A 6,111-nucleotide genomic window follows, 5' to 3' on the forward strand; every position below is an offset into this window, starting at 1 on the left:
TTCGTTTCTATTGGTTTGTTGTTGTACAGGTTCTCTCCTTCTCATCTTCGATTCTGAATTTCTGATACAGGTTCTCTCCTTCTCATTTTCGATTCTGAATTTCTGATCTAATTACTTCTCCCTTCCGGTATCTAATCTATCATGTGTTACTCGATTAGTTAATCTTCAACCAGTCCCTAATGAGGTCCTCAATTTCAAGAATGTGATGCCGCCGATCGCTGGAGCAGGGTGATTAGCTACTATGGCCTATGGCTAACCAGGAATGGAGGTTATTAGTCCAATTAACATCCCATTTTTGCTGAAACAACTGCAAGAATATAGGCCTAGCAAATTAATTATCGTCTATGCATCATTTGTCTGCTTTGGATACACGACTCTGTTCCCACCTCATCCTTGTCTCTAATGTCTAGGCCAGTTCATTGTCTCCAGGATAGGTGTAGTGCTTGCTTTTATTTTATTTTTCCTTGAGATTCTGCATTTGTTGATGTTTTTTTGTCATTCTTCATTGATGTGGCAATATCTGATTTCCTTAGATGCAGAACACATGATCACATACTATGGGAGAAGATACAATGAAAGCAATTCTACTCACCAAGTCAAATTATATTGCTCTTGCAGATACATAGCAATCTCACTGTTGAACACGGTAAAAAAAACAAATACTTGTATTTACTTTTCTTGAAACACAAATGGTTATAGGACTATGCTGGTAACAACTATGTCCATTAATTTGATCCAATCCAAAATAGATGGAAAGCTGGCTAAGTACAATTGCTATGGTGGTCATGGAGCTGATATATGTGTCTGAACATGAGGTGTAATGCAGCAACGAATTAAGCTCAATTTTCTCCCCATGTTCAGAGATTAGCACAATTAATTCAGGCTTTGGCAACTTAGATAAAGTGCTAAGAGATTCTTCACATGTTATCTGCTTAAATTAGTTTTCTTTTTCCAGGGGTCTGCTTAAATTAGCTGATGTACCCAGTACTCGCTTTATATATAGCTCTGCTAAGGTGCTAATTCAAATGATCTTACACTTGCAGGGCTTTGTATCATGACCCTAATACATACTTTGTGCGGTTGAGTCACGGGTTTCATCATGGATCATGCAAAAAAAACATGATGGAGCCCAAAATAAAACGGAAAACGTGATTATTAAGCACGCCCAGTTTCTAGGTAATTGTATTTTAGTCTCACCCAAACAGATTGTACCATGTTGCTTATGAATTTAAATGACACCAAATTTTTTACTACTTCCTCCGTCCAACAAAGGATGACTCAACTTTGATTAAATTTGAATGCATCTATACACTAAGTCATGTCTAAATACATCCAAATTTTGACAAGCTTGAAACATTTTTTGTTAAACGGAGGGAGTAGAAGAGTTACACAAAGTTCGTGAAATGATCACAAGGGTTTAAACAGGCAAGCCTTTTTGAATTATGCTGGTAACAACCATGTCCATTAATTTGATTTGATCCAAAATAGATGGGAAGCTGGCTAAGTACAATTGCTATGGTGGTCATTAAGCATATACACGTGTCTGAACATGAGGTGATGATGCAGCAATGTGTGAAGCTCAATTTTCTGCACATGTTAAGAGGTAGCACAATTAATTCAGGCTTTGGCAGCTTAGATAAACTGCTGGGAGAGATTCCTCATGTGTTATCTGCTTATATTAGTTGAGGCACCTAATACTAATTTTATAACTCTGCTAACACCAATGATCTTATTGAAAGATCGAGTACGTCACATAGGAAGGGTGAATGTGACCAGTTTTAAATTCTTCAAAAAATGAAGACTGAAGATAGTCACCGATCTTCAATAGGGTGCTGAGCAGCTGAGAGAGGCGACGACACCCGGTCAGGTGGTAATCGCCGCTGAGGAGGCGATCGAAACCTGGTCCCTGTACTCTGGTCGGCGTGGCCCAGGAGATGGGCCTTTTCTGGTGATTGCTCAACATATCTTTTTTTTTCTCTCATTCCATGTCAGAACAAGGCTAATAGGCCCATTGAGTAATAGGGTTGAGGCATCCTATGCTTGCAGTGACATCCAGCCCAACAGCAGTTTCATCACGAGAGACATGGATAGATTTCAAGATACGGATAACGGATCTACAGATTTTTGCTTCGAAAAATCTTGATGTAACTTAAAGTTTCATTAGATTTCTTTGTTGTCGGTTTTTATTTCAGTTTTCTCAATACTTTGTACATTCTTTATTGAATTTAAAAAAATGCATATTCTAAAAAAAATCCTTCTCATGTGCCTAAAATCCTTATAACGGCCGTTAAGAAATAAAGGTCAGTGTGCAAAGCACAAAATTAGGGCCCCATGTCAGCGCATTGATTTCTCATAATTCTAAAAAAATGTATGTCCTTCAACTTTTCTCTTGCAATGTGCTGTGAAAGCCACAGGGGCATATTCGTGTAGAAAGGAAGAAACCAAAATGGTATACTACGCTGGTTTTTTTTACGCACTCAAATAAAATACTCCCTCTGATACATATTAATTGTCACAGTTTCGTCTCGACACGTCTGTGTTGTGTTTCATCATGTAGGTACATGTGTATATAGACAAAGCTACCACAAGTAATATGGATCAGAGTGAGTAATAGAATTCGGTAAAACAATATAGAACAGTACGTTCATTTGCGTTTTGAACGCGGCTTGCTTGTTCCACCTTATTGCTCTCATCTATGCTCCCCTCCAACTGTCAACCATCTGCGGGCCCTCCTTCCTCTGCTTGCCCCCAGTATTTATTCATGTCAAAACAAATCTCCACGAAGCCATTGAGTGAATCCTTTACCCTCATAACCAGGATAGTAAAGGCCATATATCAGAAGAGGAAAAATCAAGGGGTGACCACTTAATTGCCAACTCTCTTTGTAGCGACATCTTTGGTGGCATGGAGCCCGAGAGACCGAGCGCTATGTCTTAGCGGAGGTGATGGTAGCATGGAGAGGGCCATGAAGTCGACTCCGCCGTGTCAACGGAGAATGCAGTGGGGCGAGGGGACGTTGGTGAGGTCGCTAGGGGAGGAGGTAGGAGTATTCCGATTGCAAGCCACTAGCTCGATGAGGAGAAGAGTACATAGGTGCTGCAACAGCACAGGCCAGCTGAGGCAACCAGCTCCTATGCTGGACCAAGAAGAGCAGCCGACCACGAGCTGTGGCTCAAAGAGGAGGAGAACGATGACTTCAAACGCACCCTTGCGGAATCATTGGCCATGCCCGCTCTAACCAAGATGCACCGATGCTTGAGACGAACAGCTTTACCGCACACTTATCAAGATTAAGATGCCAGGGGTCTTACGTGGCCAAACGGGTAGACTTTCCGGCCCATGAGAGAGAAATCGATGAGCTGTTTGACTGGTGGACGAAGAATTGCTGCCGAGGATTTGACGATTCATATTATCTCCATAAGTTTAATTAGTTCTAAATCAATGACAAGAAGGAAGGAGTCTTTAGGGGGTAATCTACCAAAAAAAAACCAGCCTCCTTTATTTCCTGAACACCACATCAGCAAAATTAAGCTTAAGCTATGGAATATGATCTCGACTCGAAGTGTCCGCTAAGTTTAGGGGTATAGATGCAATGTTTTTAATTTGTTGGACTAAAATGTTTCTACCTGCCAAGTGTTGGACTAAAATGCCACCTTTTATCTTTACTACATTAGCACTTGCCGGGTTTTATCCGACTGACTTAGGTCCTGTTTGTTTGGACTTCTGCTTCAGCTTTTAAGTAAGCAATTAAAAACTGAAACAGAAGCCCAAACAAACAGGGCCTAAGTTAAGACATTCTTGAAGCCGTTGTGATTTCGGCAACTATGAGAACATTTCCGAATAAATCAACATGTCGATCAACCTGTCCATTTTATTCTTTACTCGCAATTCGATTTGTGCTGTTGTTTATTTCTACACATGATTAATTGAACTTTAAAATTGCTCGAATGTCTGTTCATCTAGAGTTGTGGCTGTTGAGATTTTGATTTCTTTTTTTTTGACGGAAAAACTTTACTCATTCAGAAACTGGAAGATTCTTACAATCAGCTTACCATACATGCGTGGCGTCAGCCGGTAGCGAGCCCAACATGACATTCTGAGCCAGACCTTCTCTACTAATCTTTGCTAGAGTGTGGGCAACCGAGTTCGCATTCCTGTGTTCTTTCACGATGCTCCCTTCAGTGAAGAGGGTCAAGAGCTCCCGCACATCACCCATAATCTGGGAGATGGCGGACCTATTCCACCCCACGCTGGTCAGCTCACCCACCACACGACTCCAGTCGCTAGCAATGATCATGGGGCCATCTCTCCGGCCCACACACGAGCGCAGCCTATAAAGGCAGGCAAGCGCCTCCGCGGTGGCAGCGTCTGGGCAATGCTCAATGTCGCCCCAGGAAGACAGGATGATCTCACCTCTGTTGTTTCTGAGCACCGCCCCCCAGTTCGCCCGGCCAGCAAGCTCGACGAAACTTGCGTCGACATTAAGCTTCTCCCACCCCACTGCAGGTGGTTTCCACACCTTATTATCGTCCACTATATCAGTGACCGGTCCATCCCGCACGGGGAGCTGCTGGACTGGGGCTTTTGCCCCAAAGATATCATCCTGCTGGCCCAACACATACTTACAGCTAGTGGTAAGGATGGACTGAAGATAGTTTGCAGAGTCCGTGATGGTAAAAAGAAGATGATATTGTTTCGGAGGTGCCAAGCTCTCCACCATATAAGTAGCATCTTGGCCCGACTGTCCACGTTCATCTGGCTTAGTTTGACAAGCGCCCAATCATCCCCAATGTCCCTGAGCATATGGTCTTCAGGGATGTCCCAGCTCTGTCTCATCTGCTCCCGAAGAGCTCTAGCCTTTGTGCACTGCATCGATCACTGCGTGATACCTGGTCTCCTCCTCCATACCACAAATCCTGCAGGTTCGCAAGATGCGATCATCGCGCTTATTCCTGTTGACCTGAACCGCCAGGGAGTTAGTGGCCAGCCTCCATCCGAAATTACGTACTTTCGGCGGGACTTTGGTGCGCCGTAGAATCTTCCAGAGTTCACGATCTCCCCCAGGTCTGTGACTAGATTGACCCGAGAGGTTTTCCGAGATCATCTCCGAAAGGCCCTGCCGGTAGGCGCTCTTGACCGAGAACTGACCAGACTGTTCATAGTGCCAACCGACAAAATCCTCAGTATTCCTTGCGGACAAGGGAATTTTCAGCATCGCGTCTGCGTCATGCGGGAGGACAGCATCCCTGACTTTCTGTTCATTCCAAGTGCGAGTCTCTTGGTTGATAAGATCCGAGACCCATCTAAATCTGCTGCCCCCTGTGCGTCCAGTAACCTTCATGTCCCCTGCTGGGAGCCAGTTATTCCGCCAAATTCTTGAAGGGTTCGTTGCATACAAAACAAAATATTTCCTACGGTTGAATTCACAAACGGGCCAAGATCATATCTAGGAGATGAAAGCAACGGGTAAACCGTAGTCTTAGAAGGACTCACCCACGAAGACTAAAAGCTTTGTTAACGAGAACGGTTCTCGTGGATGACGTAGACGATCACTTGCCGATCTCAAGATCGCGAAGATGAGTGGTGCAAACGGGCAGCGCATCTGCACTCGGTCACACGTACGGCTCGACGACGACCTCCGATCCCTCGTTCCAGTGGGGCAGCGGAAGTAGTGGATCCACCAGAACTCCAACAGCACTACGACGTGGTGGTGGTGGTGGTGGAGAAACTATTTGAGCAGGGCTTCGCCTAAGCCATGGCTCGTGAGGTGGAGTAGCGGCAGAAAGGAACCAAGAGGTGCAAATGAGCGTGTAAGGGAGAGAGGAGCCCCACCCCTCTGTATATAGGAGTGGAAGGGCAGCAGCCCCAAGGGGTGCCCCCACCTCTCCCCTCTTCATGTGAGTGGACACTCCACTCAAACTCAAAAGTTCTCATAATGGGTGTAAAACTCCACTCAAAATGAAAGGGTTTTTCTCTCATAAATGAATAAAACATTTTAATTCTTTTATTTAATATTTGTCAATTCATTTAATCAACAAACATTAACACTTATCCCCTTGAACTATTCCGATATCCCGAAACAATTTCGGTGCTCCTCGAAAACAATCACCG

Source organism: Brachypodium distachyon, chromosome 3 (assembly GCF_000005505.3).
Source record: "Brachypodium distachyon strain Bd21 chromosome 3, Brachypodium_distachyon_v3.0, whole genome shotgun sequence".
In the NCBI taxonomy this organism is placed as follows: domain Eukaryota; kingdom Viridiplantae; phylum Streptophyta; class Magnoliopsida; order Poales; family Poaceae; genus Brachypodium; species Brachypodium distachyon.